We start from the raw sequence: 15,216 nt of genomic DNA on the forward strand, positions 1-15,216 counted from the left end.
CCGTGTGAGGGGACGTGGCCAAGGCATAGTACGGTTAGAATGCTCTTGGTTACTTAGTGCTTTTGTGAAACCTCTAATCCTTCTGCTGCCTGGAATGTCCCCCTTTGGGGTTAATACTGCCCTGGCTGCATGAGTCAGCTGTGGCAGGGTCAGGAGCCCGGAAACTCCTGGAAGCTGTCAAAGTCAATGGTTTTACGGACAGTCGGCTCAATTGCTTAGAAGTGGGGAGGTCTCTGCTGCTAAGAAAGCAGGGTGGATGTGAATGGGCTGGGGCCCAGGCAGGCCAGAACAGACCACAGGAGTCCCTCAGACCTAGAGAAAGCCTGGACGTCTTGCCTTCTTGGCACCTTGTCATTCCATAAAACCAAGTAACAACTGGGAATGTAAAGTGGTGATCCCATCTTCTGGTCCATCAAAAACGTAAAGAGATAAGAGTCACAAGTTCCTAAGGATCTTCTGTGTGCAACTTTTCCTGGAAATCTTTTATTTGCAAGTCTTGACTGCCCTCTTGTGGTGTTTTATTTTCCAGAGCCATTGCATTTGGATTGGGATCTTTTAGTAGAGATATGCCTAAGGTTCCTAGTCCACCCTGCAGAGGTAAAACTCTGACAAATGCTCAAAGGAGACACAGATTGTATCTTCCCAGCTCTACCTTTACAGATGACTCTACATCTCTAACATGAAAGCCAGGCCTCTGAAAAATGCCCATAGTATGGGCCAGAAGTATGTTTTAGTCTCTGCATGCTTCATGTCTTGAAAACAACATCTCAACGGTTCTAGACCTAGGATTCCTGAATCTCCCCCCAGCCCTTCGACTGAGCTCAGACTTGGCAAGAAGCAGGGAAAAGGAGGCAGGGAGGGCTGCGAGGGAACAGGGAGTGGCCCGGGGGAGCCTCTGTGTTTATCTGAAAGGTAGAAACAATCTGGGAAATTCAATGAAAAAGCCCACTGGGGAAATGGAAGTGGAGCTAAATGATCACAGAACAGCAGCTCCTGAAATCAACTGAAAAACAAAAACAAAACCAAAAACCCTCAACCAAACCATAACTGGCAATAAAGCCTACAGCCCTGGGGAAAGTTCCAGACCCTTCCTTCCACCCCTGTCCAGCGGCTGCCGGAGAGGTGAGCAGGACTGGGCACCTGGCAAAGGAGGCTTGACCCTGCATCCTCATGGAAGTCAACATAGACAAACAAAGGTATCCTTCCCCCCAAAATACTAGATACGTTTGCTCAATTACTCAATTTTTTTTTTTTAATTCTAAATCGTCTCTAATTGACAGCAGCATTTTGAAAGTGGGGTTGAATGCAATTAAATTTAGCACCAAATTTCCACAACCATTGATTTCACCGTATCTTCACTGAGCGTTTTAAAACCACACCCGTTTTTAAAAACAGAAGGACCTAATTATAGCTCAGTGGGACACCTGCTTCCCAGGCTGGTGGTAGCTGCACTGCTCTGGGCTGCTCTCTGTCCCCCCAATCTGCCTCCCCCCATCCCAGGGCAACTGGCTGACAGGGAAGCAAATGGCAAGGAGCATGTCCACCAGACGTGGGCTGGAATACCAGTTATGGCACTGCTGACTTCTCCGAGGCCTCAGCTTCTTCATCTGCAAAATGGACTGACACTCCCTGCCTCCTCCTGAGTGGGGAGACCTCCCTTCCTCTAGGGATGGCAGCATCATCAGAGCTTAGCAGCTGCTGTCCCACCAGAAGAGAGATTCTTACAACAGGAAACAAGCAGATGAAGCAAAGGGGCATAAATGAGCTGGGTGGGGAGTGGTCCCCACTGCCCTCAGGGGGACATGGCCGAGCGGTCCATGCACCTTTGCTATAAGAGCTGGTCTCCAGAGCAGGAGGGGCCCTGGAGGAGGAGCTTTGGGGGAGGGTGTGTATGGCTCAGATGCCTGGAGGAGGATGGGGGTCTTGTGTCAATAAGCTGGGAAGAGCTAGTAAAATTTAAATTTCTTTCAATTACTGTGATCCTACCAGTACTTACAGGCTGCTGGGGCCTGGGCTGGGAGCGGGGGGTGGGGTGGTGGAATGTGGGTTACAAAAGGAATACCCCTAGCGAGAGATGAGACCATGGCTGCATCCTGCAACCCGGGCCACCAGCTCTGTGCAGATCTGGCTGCCCACCCAGGGCCACTGGCGAGAGTCACGGACTGTCCTGCCTGTCTGCTTCTTCCCAGTGTGTCAACACAGAGACATGGGCCCTGGGGGCCAGCCACGGACTGATGAATGACAGGTCTATTTTCAGAAAAAGCCACAAAGTGAAGATTAGTTCCTGAGCAAGCAAGCAATGCCACTCTGCAAAGAGGTGTGAGTGATGGCACTCCATTTTCACTGCCTGGGTCAGGGCGGAGATCTGACAGACAGGTGACATTTTCAGGTGGCATCACCTGTGTTTCTTGTCCCAAGACCCATAGCAGAAGGCACAGGAAACAACACAAAGCACCAACACAAAGACAAGAGGCTTCACTGACACCTCCCGACCCTGCTCCTCAACGACCTTCATTGCTGCATGCGAGGGGGCATGGGGGGCTTGGGGGGCGTCGGGGGCGCTATGCTTCTAAGGCACAACTGGGTCTCCCAACCCCGGGGCCCGCGGGGGACTCAGAGAACATGACGAAGGGTTCGTCTTAACTTGGCAATGGCGTCTCCGAAAACAGCCATGTTTCTTCTTCCCAGTACCTGGGGGCGGGCAGAGGGAGGGTGCCGAGGATAATGGCAGCAGCAACACCTTGCCCAGCCAAGTGCTGTTCAGTCCATGTTTTATATTGCTTCGTTCAGTGCCCCCAGCAGCCCTAGGAGGCTGGTATTTTTTATCGCCCCCATTTTAGAGATGGAGAAACTGAGGTGAGCTGAGTGGCCCATGGCCTTATAGCTAGGAGGTGGCAGAGCTGGGATTTGAACCCAGGCAGCCTGGAGCTTAACCTCTCCACCGGGCTGTGTCCCTGCAGCGACAAGGTGGGAGCCGTGCTGCCCAGCAGGCAGGAGGGATGGCAGTCCTTCTGAAGATGGGACAGCGCTCACTGCAGGTGGGAGGGGCCGTGGTTTACCGGCCAGGAGGGGATCCAGGGAGGTGAAGGCTTCCCCCTTTTTCTTCTTCTCCCCGCCCCCACCCCGGCCCTTTCCCTTTCCAGCCCCATCTGAGCTTTGTGCCAGCACCCAGCTCCTTCTGCACGTTGTGAAATAGAGCCCCATACTATGTATATTATTTCTCCCTGGGACGACAAACCCTAATCACAATGATAGAAACACACTGCACAGGCAAGAGAGATCCGGGTCACAGTAAGGACCTGAATCTCCAAGTGTGAATCTACTTCGTCAGAGTAGAGCTGTCCTCTGAAATAACAGGGTATGACAGGTGATTTGTTTGTTTTTATGCAGGAACTGTCTGCACATCCTGGAATGATCAAGAGGTGTCTGCTCACTCTGAGGATGTTTTCACTCTGAGGGAGGAAATCGCCGGGTGGCTCAGTGTGTCCGGCCATGGCCAACTTCTGAAGATGTTTCTCCAAAGTGAACACATGGCATGGTGTGACAGCGTTTTAAAAGACTAACAACAGGAGGGCGGCAACAAAAGAAATCTTGACAGACGCAGGTTTTCACACATGATAGTCACCACACTCTGTAAGACTTGTGAAACCTCAAAGAATAGTTTTTTTTTTCCCCCTATTTTCAATAACTCTGGGTCACTAATCTCTTGTGGCCCCTGAGGGGACACATCTGTAGTGTCAGATACAAGTCTCCAGAGAAACTTGAAAAACATTATTTACTAGATCTTTTCCTTAGTACAGTGTTTTAAAAAGAGTATCATACGTTGATTCTAGCTTAGGATCGGGGGGTGGGATTTCCCCTTGCAAATTCTTCACCCAAGTATTTGAATGTTTAAATTTTTCAGATGGTTCCAATATGAATATGCTGTTATGATCCAGAGTGGATTTCAATTATTAACAAAGACAATACACTGAAGACACAGCTGGTACACGACTCTAACCAGCTCCCCAAAAGAGACTGGTGTTGTCAGAAAGGATTATGGATGAGATTTTTGAAATAATTTACATGCACTTTGCAAAGTTCCATTTGACAGTTTGGGGGTGGGGTAGAATGGTTGATTAGGTTATGAACAATTGATTTGGGAAAAAAATTAAAAAATGAAAAAAGGAATGAAATATAGTGAGAAGTATTAAGCCAGGCATTAAGAACATCAGGAAAATCTGATGATTTCAGCCCCATGATATATTACACTACATCTTCCATATAAAGGCACACACGTACTGTAAGTACACCATATTGTTTGCATGCTCATGTAGATGTCTACATAAAATTGACAATGAGTCTTAATATGTGGTTGGAGATATATACTGGCAGAAGGAAAGGAAAATGTGTGCTGTTAATTTAAAGATGCACTCTTTCTGTTCATTTGATGCTTTAAAAACAGACTTGAATTTATCTTTAATCACTGATCGGAGATTTCAATTATTTCTTATTTTGTATAATCTTAAATGGACCTAATCTGGAGACGGGGGAGGATGGGTATGCTCTCTGGGTGATGCATACGGAGCGTTTTTTTCCTCACTGGAGGGCCGTGGCCATTTGGAGGGGAGCGCACAGACGGGGACACGAGTAGGCGGAAGGTTCAAGCTACCAGAAAACACAGTGCATCCTTAAGAGCGGAGAGCATGGCTGGGAGGCTCAGGCTTGGCAGCCACAAAAATGTTTTTGTGGCAGGGAAGATGGAAGAGGACAGAGTGGGGGAAGAACTACCTTTAAGAAGCGGACATGACATCCCTGTAAGAGACAGGAGAAAGGGAAAAACTGCTAGGTTAGTAGGGAGGATGCTACAGACAGGAAAACAATCAGCACCACGAGAGAAATAAAACTCGAGTACAACACACCGTAGATTTCATTTCCAGTGCAGACAGAAAGCACAGGGGAGAGACAGCCCAGGAGGCAGCGTGAGGGTCCAGCAGAGAAAGCAGGCACTGCTCCAGAGGCTCAATAGGGGCAGGTCTGACTTGGCCCTCAGAGGGGTGGGAACGGGTTCTTTCTTGATTGTATGAATAATGAACGGACTCGTGTCAGACCACACGGAGCCACGGCCCTTCTCGCTCTTTCTTGTGGCTTTTATGTGGCCACGCATGACATCCCATCACACAGCTCCACGATAATTATGGATGCTTCTTTTGCTTTGGGCCAATCCATATGATGGAGTAATGGTTTATCTGGTTCATCAAGTGTCTGAATTTCATACACGTAGGTCACCACTCTTCGGTAAGAATAGAGCCAAACCCACTTACCATGAAAACTACCCGTAACAAAATTTTTTTCTTGATAATTCAGAAGACTCTTTGGTATCTTGAAGAGCCAAAGACTACTGGTAAAACATAGGCTGGGCAGCTCATTAACCACGTTCTGGTTGCCCGAACGCCAGGTGACCAGGTCTGGCTCCCCAAGCGTACTTCTTTTCATCTTTCAACTTCTGTCTTAAAAAAAAGACCCTCCTGACTGGGTAACTTTACTCTCGCAAGAACTAACGTGAGAGGGCGCCTGGGTGGCTCAGTGTTAAGCGTCTGCCTTCGGCTCAGGTCATGATCCTGGAGTCCCCGGATTGAGTCCCGCATCGGGCTCCCTGCTCGGCGGGGAGTCTGCTTCTCCCTCTGACCCTCTTCCCTCTCCTGCTCTCTATCTCTCATTCTCTCTCTCTCAAATAAATAAATAAATATATAAAATCTTAAAAAAAAAAAAGAACTAACGTGAGAAAAATAAATTGAAACCATCTTAACAGAAAACCTTGTACAAGGAGTCATGAGACGAGTCCTACAAGTTCATACAGAGTGTGAGTCTGCTTCTGGGAGAAAATTTGAGAAGGAGGCTGGTTTTCCGAACCCAAAATTCCACAGCCTGAAAGTGTCACCATATCCCTGAGCCTGAACAGAGGAGATCAGAGACAAACAGATTATACTTTGTGCTTGGAAGGTTTTGTCTACTAAAATAAGCTGGTTAAATATGAATTTTACATCTCTTTGAACAGGTGTGGATAGATTAGCCTCTGTTACAGCTTATAATTATGGTCCTTTAAATCTGTAATCATGAATCTATTTATAATTGTTCTCAAAATAGGCCATATTATTCCAATCCCCAAAGCTCTATTTTAGGCTAGAGATCTTAATCCAAATCAAGATTAAAGGCAACGAACAACAGCAACAAAAACATCCTTAACTGAAATGTTGCTGTTTCCCAGAACCTTAGAGGAAATTTAATCGACATTTCTCCTGCACCTGATAGAGCTGCCCAATCTCTGCCTTAATACCTCTAGGGATAGAGGGCTCCACGTTGGCTGAGATGCCCTGAAAAGTACATGGTATGGCTTCAGAAGGGTCCTACCTTCCACTTCCATCTGAATAGGTCACCTTCTACAGGGAGACAAAAATCCTCTAGCAGAGACACTTCCATACTGTGGCTGGGCAGCTTCACAGCCTTCCAGCAACCACTGGGCAGGTGCTCTTGGACTGAGCTAGACCTAGAAAGACCCCTAAGCCATTTCATGCTTGGACATGACAAACAAACCCAAATCTTAAAAAAAAAAAAAATCAGGGGCGGCTGGGTGGCTCAGTTGGCAAAGTGTTGCCTTTGGCTCAGGTCATGATCCTGGGGTCCTGGGATCGAGCCCCACATCTAGGTCTTCCTAACGTTCCAGAGGGACACAAGAGAGACTGCACTTCAGCTGTACCTTAATTCACTGCAGAGAGAGCTCGTGCTCTCTCTCTCTCAAATAAATAAAATCTTAAAAAAAAAAAAAAAAATCAAAGAAAGGCTTATGAAGTGAATCAGCCAGACTCCCACAGACCCTCTCCGTCCACACATCCATGACCACTCTGAGGGAACACAGGCTGGTCCTCACACTTCGATGTTGGATGGGAGATGAGGAAGCAAAGCACCTCTGTGCAGTGGGAAGACAGTAAATGTCTGAGAGCTGCCTAAATGTGAACGACCCAGTTTTCAACAATGGACACGAGAGACGCTGAATTCATTGAGGTCCTGAGCAACGGCCCTCTCTGACTCCACCTGGTTGGCTTGATGAGGTAGGAAGAGCCACAGTGCCTTGTACATTAAGGTGATGGTCTTTTTTTTTTAAAGATTTTATTTATTTATTTGACAGAGAGAGACACAGCGAGAGAGGGATCACAAGCAGGGGGAGTGGGAGAGGGAGAAGCAGGCTTCCCGCTGAGCAGGGAGCCCGATGCAGGGCTTGATCCCGGGACCCTGGGATCATGACCTGAGCCGAAGGCAGACGCTTAACGACTGAGCCACCCAGGCGCCCCGTTTAGGCGATGGTCTTAAAGGCCAGAGACCTCATCCGTGAAAACAAAGACCATCAATAAAACCAGAATAAAACACCCACGAGCACCCCAGCCACCACTCCCAATGGGCCTCACAATTGGGAGCCGCCATTTTGAGTTCCTGAGGTCACTGTGGTCTCCATGTTAACACCACGTCATGTCACGAGAGCCATAATCTTCTCAGCAGTGAGGGGATCCGAGTCTTAAGAACTGGAGATACTAGAACCAGGACGAAGAACTAACTTGTGGCCTGAGTCAGACCCCTGCTCATCTATGTTTACTGGGTTCAGGCTGGAAAGAAAGTTCTGCTTCTCCTCTGCTGTGAGGGTCAGGAATATTACCCACAGAGTGGAGACAGAGTAAAAGGTCGCACATCCCCTATTCCTACTCAGCAACATTCTTAAGACACAGCAGTTAGAAATTTTCCGAACTACCTGCTTCTGGAACCACACGAAGTATGGGAAAGGAGCTGGTCCATCTCTGAGCATGACCATATTCCTCACACCTGTGGTTTTGCCTGAGGCTAAAGGGATTTAGGTGTGAATGAAGGAGACTCTCTGGGCTGCAGAATGGCCTCTCCCCTAGAAGGCCTCCATCAGCTTCCTAGAACACACAGGCTCAGACATCCTCCCCTGGGCCGTCGAGGAAAGCCAAACGGGGCCTGACGTTTAGATTCTGAAGCATCCAGAGCAGGACTTGTGGTTCTCACTCTGGACATAGGAAGGTGGCAAATCTTACAGGTGTGTCCAGCAGGTAAGCAGTCTTAGTCTGCACAAGGACTGGTTTAAAAGGCTTGAGAAGTATGTAAATGTGGGTAGGCTTTGGAAAGCTTGAGACAGAGACGAAGTGGGGAGCCTTTCCAAGGGAACACAAGTACTAAGGTACGTGCCAAAGCATGATGTGCGCCTGAGGGGGACGGGAACATGGTGTACAGGGAGGGTGACTGAGAAGAGACAGGAGATCTGGGTCCTGCTACAAACCAGCTCAAGTAAGTCCCTTCTGTGCTTTTGTTTCCTCACCCGTGATGATAATTTTATGCATCGCCCCCACTTCTGATATGCTATTATTGCATTATAAACTTTTCCTGTGAAGGACCAGCATAATTTAGGCTTGGGAGGCCATGAAGCCTCCATTCCAGGGCCTCAGCTCTGCCTTTGTAGCAGGAAAGCAGACCACTGACAACAAACGGATGAGCATGGTTGTGTTAGTAAACTCTATGGACGCTGAAGTATGAATTTCATCTAATTTTCAAGTGTCACGAATATTACCCTTAAAAAATCATTGAAAATATTCAAACCATTCTTAGCTCATGGGCTGTATAAAAGCAGGGGACTGGGTGCCAATCCCCATCCCACTGAATTTAGATACTGGGTGTAAATGAAGTCTGTCCTCATTGCCTCCACAACCACTGGAGGACATAAATTTGTTCGCTTATTAGTCAACAGGTCACATCCTCTCCATCGGCGTTTCTCAAACTTTGAAGGGGACAGGAACCACCTGGGCATCTTGTGAAAATGCAGATTCTGACTCAGTACAAGTCTAGGATGGGATCTGAGATTCTGCATTTTATAAGTAGGCTCCATGCCCAGTGTGGAGCCCAAAGTGGGGCTTGAGCTCACGACCCTGAGATCAAAACCTAAGCTGAGATCAAAAGTCAGATGCTTAACTGACTGAGCCACTTGGTGCCCCTGAGATTCTGCATTTTTAAAAAGATTTTATTTATGTATTTGACAGAGATATAGAGAGAGAGCACAAGTAGGCAGAGCGGCAGGCAGAGGGAGAGGGAGAAGCAGGCTCTCCACTGAGCAGGGAGCCCGACATGTGGTTCGATCCTGGGATCGTGACCTGAGCCGAAGGCAGCCACTCAACCAACTGAGCCACCCAGGTGTCCCTAGATCCTGCATTTTTGATAAGCTCCCAGATGGTACTCCTACTGCTGGTCCATGGATCATACTTGGAGTTGCAAGGATCTGAAGCACCAGAGTGGCCACCACTTTTTTTTTTTTTCAGGCTATCCAGGGAGTTCAGAATCCTTGGGATTGACCTCTCTAGATCCCCAATTCTAATTCTTTGTAGGACATGTTCCTTGCGGAAACAGCAAACAGCATTATGTGGGGGGTCAACCTTATTCTAGGCTTTTCTCTTTTAAGGGACTTTGACTTTGGTGCTTGGGCTAGAATCATAGGGACCTGTATCAGTGCTTAGGTACCATGTCTCTGTTTGTGCCAAGGGACACCAGCTCTATCTTCCTTCCTTCCAGTTCCTGACCTGCTAATCCCCTGTGGTACCAGGGCCTGGGTACACATGGATAGCTGCTTTTAACATTTAATATTAGGCTTGCCCTGTTTATTGAACTGGCAACATCCACCCTTAAGGCCAACCCCACAGCTACAAACACAAGGCTTTTTATGTCATTTCAGGAATCCATTAGGATGGAACAGATAACTGGAATGTATAATCTTTCTCTGGTTTCCTACCAAAGTCATTTCCATAAGAGAAATTAAACTGAAAGCATGTTGCCAATGCTATGATATAAATGCATTCACCCTCCCTTACAGACTAATCAGAAATTCTGTGCAGTTGCTTTTGGAAGCTTTCTTTGAGTCTGCTCAGTTGAGTGGTAGTGTTGACCTCTGTTGACAAGGATCTAATGAATGCGTGAAAGTGCTTTCAAACACTGAACCTTGACCTATTTCAGTTTAAGATTTTGTTTCTGGGCACCTGGGTGGCTCAGTCATTAAGCGTCTGCCTTCGGCTCAGGTCATGATCCCAGGGTCCTGGGATCAAGTCCCACATCGGGCTCCCTCCTCGGCAGGAAGCCTGCTTCTCCCTCTCCCACTCCCACTCCCGCTGCTTGTGTTCCTGCTCTTGCTATCTCTGTCTCTGTCAAATAAATAAATAAAATCTTAAAAAAAAAAAAAAGATTTTGTTTCTAAGACAGAGCTGAAATATAAAGATTAAAATATCCTTCAACTGATGTGCATTTTATAGACTTTCCTCTCTTAATAGTACACAGTTCAGAAAGTAATTAATTAAGCTATTTAGGGATGAAAATGAATAAAAAAAAGCAGAATTTATATTGGGGCACACAGATTTTCTGTTTGGGGTCCAAAAGGTCACTGGAAAGTACTCAGGTTTCCGTGGTAACAGTAGCAGGCCCGATCAGATCAACAAATAGCTACAATTTATCTGAGGGTCTCCAATGAACTATTTTCTTTTTTCTCATCCAGAGAAGAACATTCTGAATTAGATAAAGTCTTCAGAGACAATGGAGGCTTTTTGGAAAATCCAATTTCAGCAATAGTAAACAGGAAAATGCTTGCTTGCTCGTTCCACATATAACTTAGCAACGGAGACTCATCAGTGTTGATTTAAATACTTTAATAGTAAGTGGATCATATTAATTTGTTAATCAGTAATAGGGATAATCTCAAAATGTTTCCCTGGAATAAATAAAAGTAGATACATGTGTGTTCTTAAGGCAATCTGCAGAGTCTCCAGGGTGATGCTTCTTTCTAGCAGTTTCTGGACCTCTATCACCAACCCCAAAAAGCAGCTCATTCTCATGAAACATGCTCAACAATTTTATTTTGGCTTCTTTTGCTTTAGACCCTGCTATGGTTCTGAATGGTCACAAATAAAAAAACTGTGAGGACACAGACCTCATGGAAGCCACTGCTAATCCTGCTTCAGGTTCTGACCAAGGGACATTTTGTAGAATCTATTCAAAAAAGTCTTTCAAATCAAACATTTCAGCCATGGAAAGTTAGTATCACCTTGTTTCCAAAATATCTGTTTAGTTAGCTCATGGGTTCACAGCCCTTAGGTAATACATTTAGTATAGTTCCCGAGGTAAAGCAACTTTGTATCTAAAAGGGAGGGTCCGATGAGGGCTCTGACCCTCTGCTCACAGCTTTCCAACTAATCAGACATTCTCAGTACATTTCACTGGGACTTCTGGGACTACTATTAGAAATGTGCATTATTAAATTATTAGGTAACTCAAATATTATCCCAACTTTGTTACATCCTTCTAACAGTTATTTAGTTATGCCAAAAATACAACCCTCCCCCCCCCCCCCACATGCTTATGTGGGTCCAGCAACATGCCCAGAATCTTGAGAGAATCCATTTTCTGAAATCCGGGTCTCTTGGATACAGATGATTTATAAACCCCGGAAAAATACATTAGAAAGTCACTGGTTTTGCATTTCAGTCCCCACCCCATGACAAACTATTTTTCTTGGGAGGAAATGTTCCAGATTAGCCCTGTCCAATAGAAATACCATGTCAGCTCCATACAGAAATTTAAATTTCCTACTAACCTCATTAAAAATATAACCAACAGGTGAAATTGATTTCAATAATGTTTAATACTGACATATAAAAGCATATAATAACAGATTTGTTAAATATAGTGTTAACCCAATATATCCAAGATATTATTTCAATATAGAATCAGTATACAGATTATTAATGAGGTATTTTACACTCTTTTCTTTTTGCTGAGTCTTTGAAATCCAGTGTGTATTTCATAATTAGAGCACATCTCAATTCAGACTGGCTGCATTTTTAAGTGCTGGATAGACTCATACGGCCAGTTGGTTACTGAATTGAACAGTGCAGCCCTAGAGGATTTTTCAAGGTAAGGGAAAATGCAGCTATTCACTCTTTGGAATTTAGGATTATGTGATTATGTAGCTGATGATACATTCAAACCACTAAAGATGAACAGGCTTGGTTCCTATGGGCTGACCCTATTCAACGGGTCGAAGAATTTCTGGTGTTCCTCGACCATCTGAAGATAAAGGCTGGGTATGAAGTCAGATGAAGAGGGTGATGATGGTCTGTAATTGGGGAGAATGAGAATTATTATGAGGGCATCAACTTGAGGTCCTGGGGCAGAGCACAGATGACCCATGGGCAGGGGTTGGGCTGAGGGTGGCACCAGCAAAGCTACCAATCGGGTTAGTATTCAAGTTCAAACCACCCTGAAATGTTGCCTGTATAGAAAACGGAGCCGAAGCAGAGACGGGTGGGAAAGCCTGCCGCTGAAAATATCAAGAGAGAACTGGAGTTTGAACTTCAGGCTCTAGAGAGTGGTGAGTGTTGGGACAATCTGTCTACTGGTCTGTTCTCAGGAATGATTCCTTGACAAAACTTCTCAGAGCAGTGCTCTCGAATGTTCTTGCCTCTCTGTAGCACCTCTTTGCACACACAAGTGTAGTGTCAGAGTTTGTAAATTTTCATAAATATCAGTCCAAGCCAAATCTGAGTAAGTCCATTTTATATAATCAGCTATGATGAAAGCAAAAAAAAAAGTCCTGGCTAACATTTATTGAGCACTTACTATATGCCAGGTGCTAGGCCAGGCAACTTAACACAAATGAGCTCATTTGGCTATGCAGTAGATACTACCACTATCCCCAAAAAGGCCTGATGAAAGATCAGAGAATTTAAGCATCTTATCCAAGGTTACTGCTAATAAGTGGTAAAGCCAGGATGTGAAATCACGACTATTTCAAATTGTATCCTCTTTATAGAATACCATGCTGGAACATGGAGTAACGTGCCCAAGTTCATGCGACTGGGATGTGGACAAGCCAGGATCTGAGCCCCAGCAGCAGAGCTCCCATGATGCAGGACCACCCCTCCAATGCACGTGGTCTGAGTACTCGGCACAGAAAGGGTCTGGAGCTTAGCAGTCCCTCACTGCGCTCTCTGCTCTTTTCATCTTTGTCCCCATCAGCAGCACGCCTCCCGCTCCTGGGGAGGGGTGGGATGGGAGGTGGTAGTCAAGCCCTCGCCCCAAGAACTGCTGCCATCCTTCACACTTGATCATAAACTTCTCTCTTTAGAGAACTCTGCAAGGAGTTCTCTGTAGAGAGCTCACACGCCTGTCAAGCAATGCTGCAATTTAAATGCATTCATCTCGGGGCTCCTGGGTGGCTCAGGTGGTTAAGCGTCTGCCTTCAGCTCAGGTCATGATCCCAGGGTCCTGGGGATGGAGCCCTGCATCGGGCTCCTGGTGGGGAGCCTGCTTCTCCCTCTCCCTCTGCCTCTCTCCCTGCTCATGCTCTCTCTCTCTCTGTATCTCTGTGTCTCAAATGAATAAATAAAATTTAAAAATAAATAAATAAATGCATTCATCTTGTTCCCTTGAATCCTGACACTCCAGAGAGTTATTTATGATGTCTCATCTGCCAGCCCCCTAATGGGACATTGCTTTCCATTATTTTCCGACAACAGAAATATTCCACCGCAGACAAAGCCCAAAGCACATTGCCTCTTAGCAATCTTAATTCTGCTAAAAATGTGTCTGTTTTGCTTTTTAACTTTTTTCTTTTTTGATGTTAGGTATTAATTTATCCTAGAGTAGAGCAGCCGTGGAAGGCAAGTACAGAAAAAGGCTCAGGTGCTTTTTGCTTCTCATTCTGTTCTACCTTAATTCTCTAAATGATGAAGACAACAAAAAGCCTCAACCACCGGGCAGAAGAGAATGGTGTGGCCTCCTTTAAGGAAAGCTGCCTGGCTTTTTTACAGCAGCATCTCCAATATCTGTAAACAACTTGTGGAGGAGACCAGCAACCCCACCAGTAGAAAGGAGTTCATTTAAACTCCATTTGCAGCTAAAAGTCATCACAATACAAATCAGAGGGGCTGACTGTGATACTGGAGTAAAATGAGAGAATTTGGCGTTGACTGTGTTAAATACTGAAATACGACATGGGGAGAGGCAGGCGGTGGTTTTCATGGACTCCTGAGCCTGTGCTCAGGTGCTGTGGGCCCAAGAAGCCAGGCCCAGGGCTCAGGTCATTAGCCTCATGGCTCCATTTCTCTATGGGGAGGATTGTGGAAGAAGGTCTTGGTTAGAAAGAAATCGCCCCAAGCGCGAGGGTCCAAGCCTTAGGAGAAAGGCACTGCATCCGAGGAGAAGGGGAGGGGGGTGGACAGGTGGGGGGCTGGGGGGAATACAACCCTGGGAGGAGGTGGCTCGCTCCAAAGGAAGGGCCGGAGGGTGGTCCCACAACGTGCCTCTACCTTTCTCCTCCCCTAAACCTTCTGCCTTGTTCTTATTTATTTATTTATCTATTTATTTATTTATTTATTTTAAAGATTTTATTTATTTATTTGAGACAGAGAGAATGAGAGACAGAGAGCATGAGAGGGAGGAGGGTCAGAGGGAGAAGCAGACTCCCCACCGAGCAGGGAGCCCGATGCGGGACTCGATCCCGGGATTCCAGGATCATGACCTGAGCCGAAGGCAGTCGCTTAACCAACTGAGCCACCCAGGCGCCCATGTTCTTATTTATTTTTAAAAAGGTTTTTATTTATTTGACAGACAGAGAGAGATAGTGAGAGAGCGAGCACAAGCAGGGGGAGCAGCAGAGGGAGTGGGAGAAGCAGACTCCCCGCTGAGCAGGGAGCCCGATGTGGGGCTCGATCCCAGTGAGTAAGGAAAGGGTTAAGGTATAGACAGGGAGAGATAGGGGACCTATCTGGCTGGGCTCTGAGACTATTCCTGGCAGGCAAAAGTGCTAAGCCAGAGTGAACAAGAGAAAAGGAAACAAGACCCCCTGGCCTTGGATGTCGGGAATATTTTTCTTTGGTGGCTACGGTGTATCACAGAAAATGACCAAACCTCAAAGAAGTCAGTCATTAAGGATGTTATCAATAGTCTGCTCAAACCAAGATGGCACAAGAATCTCAAGGCCACAAGCTTCCCAGGCAGTTCTCAATAGAAGACTGCCATGGCAACCCTTCCAGGACCCCTCTCATTCTAGAGAGCTGCTTCTTTCCTGTCTGCTCTCAGCTTCACTTCATAAACTTTCACTTCGCTTCACCCTTTTGCGTCTGTGAGATTCATTTT

This window comes from Mirounga angustirostris, unplaced genomic scaffold (assembly GCF_029215605.1).
Source record: "Mirounga angustirostris isolate CCGP_5_RB_7025 unplaced genomic scaffold, mMirAng1.0.hap1 SCAF_42, whole genome shotgun sequence".
Lineage (NCBI taxonomy): Eukaryota > Metazoa > Chordata > Mammalia > Carnivora > Phocidae > Mirounga > Mirounga angustirostris.